General features: G+C 55.0%; 1 long non-coding RNA gene across 1 annotated transcript; it reads right to left on the bottom strand.

Annotated features, from left to right (window-relative positions):
• Positions 1 to 1,277: 1,277 nt before the first annotated feature.
• LOC118718754 lies at positions 1,278 to 14,828 on the bottom strand. Its single transcript, XR_004987916.2, has 3 exons — positions 14,680 to 14,828; positions 2,282 to 2,286; positions 1,278 to 1,290 (listed from the first exon to the last, which is right to left on the bottom strand). It is a non-coding gene; the product is annotated as an uncharacterized LOC118718754 (long non-coding RNA).
• Positions 14,829 to 15,065: the final 237 nt, after the last annotated feature.

Genomic DNA, 15,065 nt, shown 5'->3' with positions numbered 1-15,065 from the left:
GTGGGGGTTGGAATGTCAACCTGTGGGTTCCGGGAGCACAGACTCATCCCCAGCAATGCCTGGTCCTGGGGTTGGATTTATCTACACTGATTAATGGGCAATATGCTAATTAGACCGGATAGGCCAGACGTCTTCCAGGCATCCTTCCCCACAAAGCCACGGTGGCGGGGCCGAGGCAGAGGCAGTAAGGGGCAATCAGGCAGACAGGCAGAATGATTAGGGGCAATCAGATGGCAGGGAGAACCGTCAGGGGTGATCAGGCCCGCAGGGGAAAGCAGTTAGGACGATCAGGCAGGCAGGCAGAGGTGGTTACAGATGATTAGGCAGGCAGAGACAGGGGTGATCAGGCAGGCAGGCAGAGGTGGTTACAGATGATTAGGCAGGCAGAGACAGGGGTGATCAGGCAGGCAGGCAGAGGTGGTTACAGATGATTAGGCAGGCAGAGACAGGGGTGTTCAGGCAGGCAGGCAGAGACAGTTAGGGATGATCAGGTAGTCAGGCAGAAGTGGTTACGGATGATCAGGCAGGCAGAGACAGTTAGGGGTGATCAGGCAGGCAGGCAGAGGTGGTTACAGATGATCAGGCAGGCAGAGACAGTTAGGGGTGATCAGGCAGGCAGGTGAGCAGTTAGGAGCCAGCGGTCCCGGATTGAGAGAAGGATGTACAACAGGGATGGGGCCACAACCGGCAGTTGGACATCCTCTGGACTCTCAGGAATATAAAGTTCTCAAACGCCATTGTTTTGTTTCCATCATGGACAGCGGCGGGGAGGGAAAGACGTCTCAGAGCCAGCCTCTTCGCATCGGAGCTGCGGAGATGACTTGCAACGCCTGGGGTCATGCTGGATCACGGCAAACATGGGTCTTAGCGGGGACACTCCCTGAGTCGCTCATCGGGGTGAGACTGGCAGCGATGGAGGTCCGGGGCGCCCTGGCGGCTTGGGAGCCCCCCGATGCTCGGCACGTTGACGGGAATCATCTATTTCCCTGCAAATAGGAGCCTTGTTCCCCGTGTTCTCTCCCAGCCCTGGGTCCGGGGAGGGAGAGGCCTCGTGTCAGAGCGTGTGATGCTCCAGCTGCTGAGCTAGCGGCCCTGGGCGCCCTCTGAGTCAGAGCCCCCGCTGCTCCATCCACCCAGGCCCTGCTCCGGGAGAGCCGGCCTCACCCGCCTCCGTGGGAACAGCACTGAGACCGTGACCCATGACACACCTTTCCTCTGGGAACCGGCACTGCGTCCCCCCCTCCCAGCACCGGGCCTAACCCTAACCCAGCACCGGGGCCCCTGCCAGGCCTGGCCGGCACGGGGGGGGGGGGGGGATCCTCCTTGCTCAGAGCCTCCTCTGGGACCGGGCGAGGCAATGCCAGCAGCTCTCGGGGACCTGTGGGGAGCAGGGGTCCGAGCTCTGAGCCCCGCCCGGAGGCCTGGCACGGAGCACCCATTGCTCAGGAAGCAGCGGAGGCAGAGCCCCCAGGAGGAGTCCGGAGCCATAAAGCTGTCACAGCCGGGCCCCACGTCCAGCAGCTGCCCGAGGGCGGAAACCGCGAGCACATCCTGCCGCCGGCCTTGGAGGCCATTTCTCCCCAGGAGCACCCCGGGAGGAGGGGTGGGGGGGGCGCTTTTTGCAAGCGGAGGGGGGGTGGACGGCAGGTGCTGCTGTGGCCAAGGAGAGGCCAGCAGCTCCCCTTGTCTCTGCTGCCCGCGCTGTCAGGCCAGGGATGGAAAGGCTGGAACTGATCTCACCCGCATGCGGGTCTGATGAGTGTGGGGCTGGGGACCGGAAGGGAGAAGCCAAAGAACTTACACGTAGGTGCGCGGCCCGCGGACCATGGGCACGGGCAGGAGCGGATGAAGGCCGGGAGGAAGGGGACACATCCGTAATACTGTCAACAATAAAAAACACATCAAAAAAGAACCCAGGAAGAGAATACAATCCCGAAGGCCAGCTCGGGCGTCTGCGGGCGGTGTCTGCTTCACGTTGGAAAGAGCCGCTCACGGAGACACGCTCACGGAGACACGCTCACGGAGACACGCTCACTGTGACAAGGAGACACGCTCACGGAGACACGCTCACGGAGGCACGCTCACGGAGACACACTCACGGAGACACACTCACGGAGGCACGCTCACGGAGGCACGCTCACGGAGACACTCTCACGGACACACGCTCACGGAGGCACGCTCACGGAGACATGCTCACGGTGACATGCTCACGGAGACACGCTCATGGAGGCACGCTCACAGAGACATGCTCACAGAGACACTCACGGAGATGCTCACGGACACACGCTCACGGAGGCACGCTCACAGTGACACGCTCACGGAGGCACACTCACGGAGGCACACTCACGGAGGCACGCTCACAGTGACATGCTCACGGAGACACGCTCACGGTGGCACGCTCACTGTGACAAGGAGACACGCTCATGGAGGCACACTCACGGAGACACACTCACGGAGGCACACTCACAGAGACACACTCACGGAGGCACGCTCACGGAGGCACGCTCACTGTGACAAGGAGACACGCTCACGGAGACACGCTCACGGAGGCACGCTCACAGTGACAAGGAGACACGCTCACGGAGACACGCTCACGGAGGCACGCTCACAGTGACAAGGAGACACGCTCACGGTGACATGCTCACGGAGACACGCTCACGGAGGCACGCTCACTGTGACAAGGAGACACGCTCACAGAGGCCAGCGTGAAGGACCAGAGCTCGCCCGGCTCCGGCTATGCCCGCTGTGTCCACTGAAGACGGTGCCGCGAATAACTGGACAACTGGGACCTGAGGGAGCTGCCGGCAACACTGAGCCAGAGCTGCTGTGCTGCGGTGCATGGGGCTGGACTGGCCGAGTGACAAGCTGACCTGGTCAGAGCGACCTCTGAGGATATAATTCAGAGACAGGCAAACCACGCCCTGGCCCTGTGGCCCAGTGGATAGAGCGTCGGCCTGTGGACTGAAAGGTCCCAGGTTTGATTCCAACAAAGGGCACAGGCCTGGTTGTGGGCTCGTTCCCTAGTAGGGGGTGTGCAGGAGGCAGCCGATCCATGATTCTCACCATTGTTTCTCTCCCTCTCCCTTCCTCTCTGACATCAATACAAATGTCTATACAAGGGCTTTTCCTCGATTGTGCTAACGCCGAGAGGACCCCCCCCCCATGTGATACAGGCCTGATGGGTCCTGGGTTCGGAGCACCCAGCACTGCGGGGCGGGGGGATGGGCTGGAGGGACAGAGGGCTGGGTGCCGCTGACGGCTCCGGGCTCTGGGAGACCTCTACACGTGGTTCCTGCCGCTGGCCAGGCCGGCAGCTGCTCAGACAGGACAGCTGAGCTCCTGGGAAACCCGAGCGGCACAGGCAGCCCCACCGGGCCCCCCAGCCAGGCCCCCCGGAGCCCCCGGGCGAGGGGGCCTCCGGGCGAGCATGGCCCTGGGCCCTGAGACCGAGCGGAGCCTGCTCTGAGGCCAGCGGGGTCACGTCTGCGCGGTGCTCACAGCCTCCACTCCCAGCAGCAGGACGGACCGGAAACAGTCCCGCACCGGAGCCCGGAGCACCCCCCCAAGGAGAGGGAGTGCGTCCCACACAAAGCCTGGGTGCTGGGCGGGCCTTCCGAAACGCGTGAAGATAAATGTGTGTGTGTGTGTGTGTGTGTATAGACTAGTGTGTGTGTATATGTATGTGTATATGTGTGCATGTGTGTGTATATGTGTGTATGCACGTATATGTGTGCATGTGTGTATATGAGTGCACGTGTGCGTGTGAGTGTATATGTATATGTGTATGTATGTGTGCACACATGTGTGCACCTTGTGTATGTATGTATGTACACATGTATACGTGTGTATGTGTATATGTGTGCGTATATGTGTGTATATGTGCATGTACATGTGTATGTGTGTGCATGTGTGTATCTGCATGTGTGTGTGTGTGTGTGTGTGTGTAAATAAATAAATAAAGCCTGGTCTCCAAATTGAGCTCTGAGCTGCAGAAAATGGCAATGGGCATACACGAGTTAGCTGACCTGTGGAGCTGACTCTGACCCCAGGACACATGGATGCAGCCCGTTAATGAGGTGTGAGCCTGCTGGTGGGAAAGGCGGCTGTGACCTGTGACCTGTGACCTATGGTGGCAGCAGTGGGCTGTGACCTGTAACCAGTGGCAGAGCAGGGGTCTCCCAGGGGCAGTAACGGGGTCTCCCAGGGGCTGGACCCACCAGGACGGGGCGGCCGCAGTGGGTGCATCAGCTGCCCTAGTCCCTCCCGAGTGTGCCCCCTAGACAGCTGTGGCGGGAAGGTTGTAATTTTGCAGGAAAGAAGGAAACAAGAGAATGACAAACGGCTTTTAGAATCCTCTCCCAGAAACATGGGGAGCACAGAGCTCGGGGCAGAAGGAAGAGATGTGCAAACACTATGAAGCCCTCATTCGTTTTTGTCCTCACAGTTAACTCTTTAAACAACAGCCTGAGCACTGCCTGCAGGTGAGCTTCTGGCCCTGGTGTTTGGCATCGGTGATGACTGCCTGATGGATGCCCAGTGAGTCCGTCCGTCAGAGAGAGGGTTTTCCCTGGTCTCAAGAACACGTATGAACATCCAGCCTCTGCCGTGCTGCCCACGTGGCCACAGAGCTCACAAGCACCCTCACCAGCACCCCTCAGCAGCACCCCCTCGGCATGGGCTGTGCGGCTGGGACACTGGGGTAAACGTCCATCGGGGGCCTGGCCTGCCCCCTCCCCGGCCCTCCCCCCTCCGGCTGGGGTGCAGGCGAGAGGCAGGAAGCGCGGCCCCGCCTGCTCCCAGCCGCTGGTGCAGCTCGAGCCTCCACAATGGCAGGAAGCGGGTGAGGACTTTCCTAGAAGGGCCCGCCGCGGCCGCCCCCAGCCGGCCCGCCATCAATGGGAGGAAGCCTGGCCCGGCCTGGCAGGCCGCCCCACAGAGACCGCTCCCGCAGACGGATGGACGGACAGGCTGCCAGGGCGCGCCCCCCTCCATCCCCCACCCTCCCCGCTTCCTGCGCCCCGCTCCTCGCCCTCCTCCCAGGCTCCACTTGGCGATAGCCTGCCCGTCTCTCTTCTCTGGAACACGTCCAAGGCGGCTCCTGAGAATGACCCCGACCACACACTGCCCAGGGCCACCGGACTGAAAGCCCGTCTGCTTCCGGTTGGAGCAGGAGGCCCTCCTCCGGGGACACAGGAGTGTGTGACCAGAGGTTCGGAAGACGCCCACCCAGGAGCCTGCGCCTTCCCGTGACAGCGCCACCAGGAGCAGGGAGGGCCCTGGTCTTTACGTTTGCCTCCGTTTTAACTGTGAGGATGGGGGAGGACATGAGCACAGAGCGCCTGAGCCAGGCACTCTGCCCCGCAGCCGGCTGCCCACACACAACGCAGTGAGCTGCACAGCAATGAGCACGACGCAGGGAGATGCACAGGACACAGACGAGGCAGGGAGATGCACAGCAATGAGCACGACGCAGTGAGATGCACAGGACACAGATGACGCAGTGAGATGCACAGGACACAGATGACGCAGGGAGATGCACAGGACACAGACGAGGCAGGGAGATGCACCCGGCCTCCCCCGGGCGCTTCCCCGGGCCACGCAGCACAGGAAGGTGTGGAAACAGGAGAGCGCTCAGCCGTCAGGCAGGCGCTGCTGGGCGTTTGCAACTTCCAACAAGGCTGCTCTCCCCCCACACCCGTGTGACACGTGAGTCAGTGCCCGTGGCGGCTCAGGCTCAGGGTCCCAGGTGTGTGTTTCTGTGGAGGCACGGGCCCCGGTCGCACTGCCTGCTTTCCAGCTCGCACAGCGGCGAGGAGTGAGACTGCCCGGGAAGAGAGGTGCGTTCGAGGTGATTAGGACATTGAAATCGTGTCGTTGCACACCAGGCCGTGCTGTCACTCGCAGGACGGAGGAGGGAGCTGTCAGCCACTTTCGGCGGTCAGCGCCCGAGTAACACATAAGCATGGTCAGGTTCACAGTGAATTAACGGAGACCTGTTATCGTGTACTTAGGATTCCGTCGTTTTCCCCGGGCGGGCGTGCTGGGAGTGGGAGGAAGGCGCCGACGTTAAGTCACGGAGAAGATCAGTTACTCCCGAGGCCTGGACATTAACCCTTGGCCCACGCCCACGGGGGAAGGATCAAACCCAAGGAGCTTCCAGGCACGGTGAGGACAAGGAGGCAGCTGCTTCCGGAGGGCTCAGCGCTGATTAGAGGAGCTGGGAAGCCTTGGGCGTCACTGCCGCCCGCCCTCAGCCCCCGAGCGCTGCTGTTTCAGGGCTGACAGCCTCAGAGAGCGAACGGTGGTAGGTGAGCTGTCTTACATTTAAAGCATTTTGTGGCCCAGGAGACTCCCGCTGCCTTAGCCATTTCAAGGCGCCCTGCAAGCTGTGTGCTCACAAGCAGTCCGCTCCCACGGCCTGAGAGCCACACGGAACGGCCGAGGGGTGTTCTCAGCCTCAGAACCACAGAAGCACGGACCCTGCGACTCCGAGGAGGTTCATTTCTTCAAGGAACCTTTCTCTCCAGCATGCGGAGACGATACCCTCGTTATAAAGGCTGGTGGAGTGAGATAATAAAATAATACGGTGCGGAACACTTCATACAGCCCCTCCCGGGGACCGCTAAGCTGAGTCCCTCACACGTGTCGCTCATTTCCCTGAAATCCGGGATTGTCTTATTTTGGTTTTGCCTCTTCTTGTTCCCCCAGAAATGTCAAACTCTAAAGCAGGCCAGTTAGAGTCTCCATCATGTCATTCTGGCCTGTTACTCGTCCATACGGTTAGGACATGAGGGCCGTCTGTTCCTGCAGCAAATCTCTCCCACACTCCAGGTGCCGGGACCTGCCAGACGGCGGTGTGAGCACAGCTCCGTCTGGATAAGAGCAGGGTGTGCGAGGCCGTGTGTGGCTGGCTCGGAGTCTCTGCCCCTCTCACAGGCAGGAGTCTGTCTGGCTGTGCTCCCAGGATGGAGAAGCTTCTGCTCTGGTTGTGGCCGGCGCTGCTCCTGGTTCAGAGGGAGCACACGCCCGGGCTGCCCATCATTGATGTTTCTCTCCACCCCCCTTCCTCTCTGAAGTCAATAAAAATATTTTTAATCAGTTTTTGGTGGTGAACTCTTAAGTATAGTGTACAATTTGCCAAAGCAAGAAAGAAAAAAAAAAAAGTCTGGTAAATAATATTTTCTCTCTTTTATTAAAATACCCAATTCACGTGGTCTGCAGTGACGATCCCTCACACCTGTCCGTTCCGGCGAGCGGGGCGTTCCGTCGTTTTTTAATTGGTGTGGATCAGACGTGCTGTCTGGGCGTGCTCCCCTCTGCTCACAAACGGGAAGGCCCCTGGACGGATTTAGATCAAAGAAATGGGAAAACGGGCAGCAAAAGCAGCATCATCACAGGGAGCGTGGGGCCAAAGGGCACAGGCCGCTCGCCTTCCCCCTTCCTCTGAGCACCTGCCCTGAGCGCCTCCTGCAGGAGGAGACCTGCGAACACGGGGAAGAGGACTGACCCCTGTGTCTCTGAATAGATCGGTTCCGGCAACTGTAGCAGGTGTTCTCACTAACAAAAACAACAACCCACAGTCTTACCTAATAATAGACAAACATGTAAACTGACTGCACCTCTGCTACACTCACAGCCAATCAGAGTGCGTATGCAAATTAACCCAACAAAGATGGCGGGATAATTTGCATATGCAGGCTTGGAGCAGCCGGCAGGAGCAGGATGCCTGCTATGAGGGGAGGGGGCCAGTGGAGGGAGCCACAGTGCTCCGGACAGAAGGGACTTGCGGGCACTCGGGCGGGCCTGGAGCGGGGACGTGCCGGCCCCCAGGTGGCTGGGAGGGAAGCCAGGGGAGGGAAGGCCTGTTCTTGCCCGAATATCGTGCACCGGGCCTCTGGTATAATATAAAGGAGGTGAAAAGCGGGAAATGGTACAGAGGAGCAAGAAGCAAGCTCTAAGGAACTAGAGAAACCTCATGGAAGGGTTTGTATCTAACCTGGATCCTGAGAAACAGGGGACTCGTTACTTTATTTCAAAAAGTTCAGGACATGTACGAGGTTTTTACTGAAAACAAAATACAGAAACATCCAGCTCTCACTTTACAGTACAATTAACAGCATTTTCCAGAACATTCCTGCACCATGCTTATGACTATGAAAACCCAAAAGCAAACGCTAAGAAGACCAGTGTGGCTTCACTCATGTGTGGAAGGTAAAACAGACAGTCACGGACGAGAGCGTGGCAGTGACGGAGGGAGGGGTGGGCAGCGAGGGGCCACGGGGCCACTCGGCCGGTGGCCAGGATGATGGGACGCGGGGCGGTGGCATGCAGAACCACACACAGAACCACACACAGAACCACACACAGAACCACACACAGAGCCACACACAGAACCACACACAGAACCACACACAGAGCCACACACAGAGCCACACACAGAGCCACACACAGAACCACACACAGAACCACACACAGAACCACACACAGAGCCGCACACAGAGCCACACACAGAACCACACACAGAACCACACACAGAGCCGCACACAGAGCCGCACACAGAACCACACGCAGAACCACACACAGAACCACACACAGAACCACACGCAGAGCCGCACACAGAGCCGCACGCAGAACCACACACAGAACCACACACAGAACCACACACAGAGCCGCACACAGAACCACACACAGAACCACACACAGAGCCGCACACAGAACCACACACAGAACCACACACAGAACCACACACAGAACCACACACAGAGCCGCACACAGAGCCGCACGCAGAGCCGCACGCAGAACCACACACAGAGCCACACACAGAACCACACACAGAGCCGCACGCAGAGCCGCACACAGAACCACACACAGAACCACACACAGAACCACACACAGAGCCGCACGCAGAGCCGCACACAGAGCCGCACGCAGAGCCGCACGCAGAACCACACACAGAGCCGCACACAGAGCCGCACGCAGAGCCGCACGCAGACCATGGTGAACCTTCTCCTCCCAGGTCTCCTTATTTCTCTGGATTTGATGTCCACACTTTCCAGGAGGCGTGCGGTTGCTGTGTTTGAATTTGACGGATTGTGTGAGGTCTGGGCTGACGGCTTTCTTACTTCCTGAGGCCACGGATAAGGCTGGGACATGGCACAGAGGCGTCGGGGATTAGCCAGGAGGCCCTGGGAGGCTGACACTGAACGTGGAGGGACGGGCGGAGGACACGGCGGTCAGGGTGGCAGCTGGAGGCGGTCGTGTTAATAACATTCCCGCACCAGCGGCTGCTCCACCGCTATTGCTGCCCCACCGGGCAACAGCCACTGCCCCGGGCACAGCTCTGAGAGCTCGACAGAGAGAGACAGAGAGAGAGAAAGGAGAGGGAGAGAGAGACAGAGAGAGAAAGAAGAGAGAGGGGAGAGAGAGAGAGAGAGAGAGAGAGAGAGAGAGAGAGAGAGAGAAGAGAGGGGAGAGAGAGACAGAGAGAAGAGAGAGAGGGAGAGAGATAGGGAGAGGAGAGGGAGAGGAGAGGGAGAGAGAGACAGGGAGAGGAGAGGGAGAGAGAGACAGAGAGAGAAAGGAGAGAGAGGGGGGAGAGAGAGAGAGAGAGAGAGAGAGAGAGAGAGAGAGAGAGAGAGAGAGAGAGGAAGCATGAGGGCCTGGAGCCACACTGCGGGGATGATAACGAGGATGGCGTCACCCTGTGAGTCGGTGGTTTGAACACACACCGCTCGCCACACACTCACTAGGGCCAACGGAACAAGCTCTCCATGAGGCAAACCTACATGAGCAACTAGTGACACACACAGTCAGTCAGAGCAGGCAGCAAAGACACCCTCAGAGACCGGAAGCTAGACTTGACTTATTACGCATCACTTTCTCCCGGAAGAACTGATGTGACTTAGGGGATGTGTAACCAACATCCAACCTGTGCGACTCACTCAGATGTGAACATGAAATTCTTATATTCCAACCGGGGCCTGGAGATAATTAATTAATTAATTAGAAGGTGGCCGGTGGGGCGGGACTGGGCGAGGCGGGCCAGACACACCCTGGAGCCAGTCTCCCGTGGCCCCTCCCCGGCTGGCTGCAGCTGGGCAGCTCGAAGGGCCTCTGCGGAGTGTGCAGCCCCTCTGGCTGGCTCTCCGACATTCCCCGAGGGTCCCAGGTGTGCGAAGGCGGTTCTCGGGTGAAGCACCCCAAATTGGGCTCCCTTCTCTCTGATTCCAGGTGGGTCACCGAGAATCACAGCTGCCAAGTCACCACAGCTCGGCAGCTCCTGCATTGAGCGTCTGCCCCCTGGTGGCCAGTGCATGTCATAACTACCAGTTCTACCATTGCTTAGCCTTTTATATAGAGAGAGAATTTTATCAGAAAAGTTCCATCGAGACATCTTTTCCACTGAGTAAACTTCCTTAGACATCTGATAGCTCGACTTCATTACTTTTGTATTTAAAACAGGCTTATCCTAGTGGTTTGGACTTAGTCCCCTTCGTTTAAAAACTTTAACCTCGTGGTTAATTCAAATAAAAAATAGCATCTTACATGTTTGCTGTTGGTAAAATGGCCATCTTCGTTCTCTTCATCATGACTAAAGATCTACTGCTTCCCTCCAATGCCAGGTGGACAAATACCCAGCCTCTAATCATATGTTAGTACCTCTTACCTTCTTCCTATACAAACAACACCTGGGTTTTCACTGAATGCCCTTCTATTCAACTAGATTTTTACTGACAGATTTTTTAAATATATTTGTATTGACTTCAGAGAGGGACAGAGAGAGAAACATCAATGATGAGGGGGAGAATCATTAATTGCTGCCTCCTGCACGCCCTCCATTGGGGATCAAGCTGGCAACCTGGGCCTGTGCCCTGACCTGGAATTGAACCGTGACCTCCTGGTTCATGGTTCGACACTCAACCACTGAGCCACATTGGCCAGGCCTGACGGATTTTTTAAATTATTAGAGGAAAAGTTTTACAGAACCATTTTGATTGATCAAATCAAATTTGATTTCTTCATCAATGCATTGGATTTCTCATCCATTCCATTGATTTCTCATCATAGATAGATATGCATATGCATATTCACTTTCATACATTTATATACGTAACTATGTACATGCTATTTGGCCACAACACACATTATAAAATAGTCTTCTCTGCACAGATGCAATATTATTTTCTGCTACATAACTTAAACCACATCCCACCTCTTATTGGAACTTTACCGTGGCTTTCCGTAGCATTTAGAATAAAACCAGCTCTCTCACCAAAGCTGACCTCATGGAACCCAAACTGCCTTCCCAGCCGCCTCAGGGAAACCTTTCCCCGGGCCTCACACGCCTGGTCCTTCTCCCCAGCCTCCAACAACTGTCAGAGAATCACACCCCTCCCGTCACCGGCCAGCTCCTTCTGTGGTGGCTGCTCCCCTTACGCTGTCTAAACTCGTATGCTCGTCTGTGCATGGGTTTACTGTATTCCCATGATCCGAGGACCTGTCACACAGAACACAGACACCAGGCCCACAGAAGCATGCAATGCAGATGTCTGTTGACTGAAAAATGTTTACGAGGTAAGTGGGCATATAAATGATGTAGCCCATACAATGGTTCATGCTGTTGAAACTGAGACGGAAAGAGAGAGTACCACTTTGTTTATAAATAATTAACAGCTGGGTAGTGGCAAAGCGGGACAGAAGCTCTAGTCCTCTGTTTTCCTCATGAAAGCTGTGGTCACTGGCCGCCATGTATGCTATCCACTTAAAGGCATATACGATGACAGAAGAGAAGAGCCGATGGGATTTTACAAATTGTAGAAAACAGCACTTAATACAGACAACGTAATTTTGAAAAAATGCTCGAAGTCAATCAATGTCTTGATATCTTAGCAGTCTACCTTTTTTTTAATCCATTCTAATTTTTTCCCCACTGAATTGGTAAATGTTATTCAGTACCTTTCACGAGCTGGATATGTTGTTAGAAACACCACTGGTTAAAGAAGGATGCGATGTTTCTGTTATAGAGGCTGTATGTGTGGTAGTTAATACTATGACTTAGCGGGCACTTCCACAAAAGCCTCGTTTGCAGCGGAATCGGTGGCAATAACACCATTATTTCTCAGGAATCGCTCACCAGAGTGACTCGTCAGGAATATGCATCACGTGTTCTTTATTCCTCAGTAAATGGCCTCATGTCTACAATTCTTTACCAAATCTCCTCTCTGCCAAATCTCCTTTCTTGCAAAGACCTTATAAAATCCGTTTACATGACTGGTGTTTTTTTAAATTATTTTCTTATGGCCACCAAATAAATCTATGTGAATAACTAAAAGGGATGCTTTAAAGATATAGGGAACTCATCTATTAAGCTTAAAAAAAAATCCTTATTCTAACTAAAGTTAATAATGATTATACTGACACATTTTCCCAGAATCTTTAGGAAATGTTTTATTTAGTCATTACTATGAATTTTTAAAAATCAAAATAATAATACAGTTTTCAGCCAATTCAACAGATGTTGTTTTTAACTTCAGTTCCAGAGGAAATTATCAAAAGAATTGACAAAAATGGACCAAGTGCAATCACTTCGACAATTTTTCCTGGGTGGCTTCGTAAAATACAATGCTTATCTTTATAAAATAATTCTTAGGGGAATCACCATGAATTCAATGACAACATCTAGTATCGCCACTGACAAAAACAACAATGGCCATGACTCAAAGACACTGAAAGAGTGTTTACTCTAGATGTTATTTGGCAGCGCTGTGTACTGGAACATTAGATCAAAATCACAGTTCCATTTCACGTGGAGACCGTGGATGTTTCCGGAAGGAAGGTAGTCAACTACTGTTTAGCCATCTGAGTGATGCTCGCGCTGATAACCGTGCCACAGAAATGTTCATCAATAAACATGCCACAGGAAAGCTTTAACAAAAGGATTGACATGAGGAGTTATTTTAAGGAAGTAAAGACTGCGTGTTTGTGTGTGTGCTTCTCCTCAGGGCACACATTTTACATACATGAGGCCATTATCACAATAAATACTTGCCATTGGATAAGTCAGATTTGAAAAGAATATGCATCTGCCCCAACTTGAGACTCCAAAATATTTGCAAAATTGCATCGGTTTTGTCATCGGACTATACGAATACACGGAACATACCGCCACGAGAAATACCCTTTAGCATAGAGCAGTGAGGTTTCCGGAGGTGTTTCTAGCCAACACTTCGATAGCTGTAAGGACATTTTAAAACCTAAGTTCACAGTCGGAATTTTCAATGAGAAGAAACCGGTGCCTCCGCGTGTCCCATGCTGTTTGCAGAGCCACACGGCTCAGGTGCCCACGTCGGAGAGAGCCCAGTGCGACCCCCAAAGACATCGTGGCTCTTCAGGCAGCAGCTGGTCCTCCGGCCGGAGGTTCCCCATCGGAACCCAGCTGAGGCCTCGAACCCAGCACCGCTGTGAGCAGGCGCGACCTCTCTGTCCTCCTTCCCTCCGAGGGGAGCCGTGTGTGCCTGTTCTGGAAGGTCTTCCTCTCGCTCTCGCCCGGCGAGCAGCCTGGTGGGCAGAGGGCATGCTGCGGTGAAAGCCGGGGCCGCGGAGGACCTGGATGTGGCCAAACCTCGGGATAAAAGCCAAGCACATGCACCCTGTGGCTCCGCATGGCGTGTTTGTTACAAGCAGTGCTTTGTGGCCTGGAGTGCAGGGTTAGGAACTATGTGGAGGGGAACGCTGCTTAGTATTTAAAAAAGCAAACATGCTAAGAGCTACCCGATTTGGAAAACATGAACTCTGGGCTGCCCACGCGCTAACAGTGAGCTCGTTAAATGGAACAAGGGGCACTCGGGCCTTCTTTCTGAAAGTCCTAAAAGGCCAGCTTTATAAAGAAAAGAGGGGGCCCAGCCTCCTACGTCTTTGCCGACAAACATGTGTCCCATGAACGTGACCTGAGCAGCCAGTAGGTCTCGGCTCTGGGTCATGGGTCTGAAACGATGAGATACAAACCCCGGTGAGTTTATGATCTACCGGGAAGACAGGCCTGGGCACAGACAAACCCAGAAACGAGACAGGAACAGAGTCTCCCCGGAGCTAAAGGCGGAGCCACGCTCCGTCGGGGGAACCCTCTGTGACACTTGTCCACATGGACAGTTCTCGGCCTGCACATCACACCTGCGGAGTCATCGTCTCGAGGGCCACCTGGGGATTTGGGGGAAGCTTTGCAAGCGCCCCGAGATGAGTTTTCATGTACAGACGCTCCCAGCCACTGGAGAGGAACCCCCACTTTCTGAAAATATGGGGCAGTTTACTCAATAAGAGGGCGCCCCGGGACCGCCGTTCTTTGTCCGAGGTGCGTGGGACAACGGGAGCCGATGGCCTTGTCCGTCCTCACTCGGTGTCTGGTGAGTCACTAGGTAAGGAGCACCTGCTCTATGCCAGGGGCCTGGTATACGGGGCTGGGCAAAAGTAGGCGGACAGCGGTGGGTACACAAAACACAGACTTACTCTTGTATTCTTGCTTAGTAACTGCTGTGTTATGTATTGGTATCGCAACTGTAAGCCTGCTTGTGCCCACCGCTGGATGTGAAGCAATGGGCTCGGCGACACTGAGCCTCAGGTTTAAGAAGATAAGAATGGGCCCTCTCACTCCATGGCAGAAAGGAGAGGAGACGCGGCCTGCACGGCTCAGGGCTGAGCTTCGGACCTATGAACCAGGAGGTCCCAGTTCGATTCCCTGTCAGGGCACAGGCCCGGGTTGTGGGCTCCATCCCCAGTGTGGGGCTTGCAGGAAGCAGCTGATCCATGATCCTCTCTCATCATTGATGTTTCTCTCTCTCCCTTCCTCTCTGAAATAAATATTTAGAAGAAGAAGAAGAAGGAGGAGGAGGAGGAGGAGGAGGAGGAGGAGGAGGAGGAGGAGGAGGAGGAGGAGGAGAAGAAGAAGAAGAAGAAGAAGAAGAAGAAGAAGAAGAAGAAGAAGAAGAAGAAGAAGAAGAAGAAAACAGAGCACTTAAAAGCCATGCCTGTAGAGACCTTTCCCAATGGGAAGAGTCAAAAGGTGTCAGAAG

Source organism: Pipistrellus kuhlii, unplaced genomic scaffold (assembly GCF_014108245.1).
Source record: "Pipistrellus kuhlii isolate mPipKuh1 unplaced genomic scaffold, mPipKuh1.p scaffold_m20_p_142, whole genome shotgun sequence".
In the NCBI taxonomy this organism is placed as follows: domain Eukaryota; kingdom Metazoa; phylum Chordata; class Mammalia; order Chiroptera; family Vespertilionidae; genus Pipistrellus; species Pipistrellus kuhlii.
The sequence above is the reverse complement of the archived record's forward strand: the minus strand, read 5'-3'. Positions and strand labels throughout refer to the sequence as shown.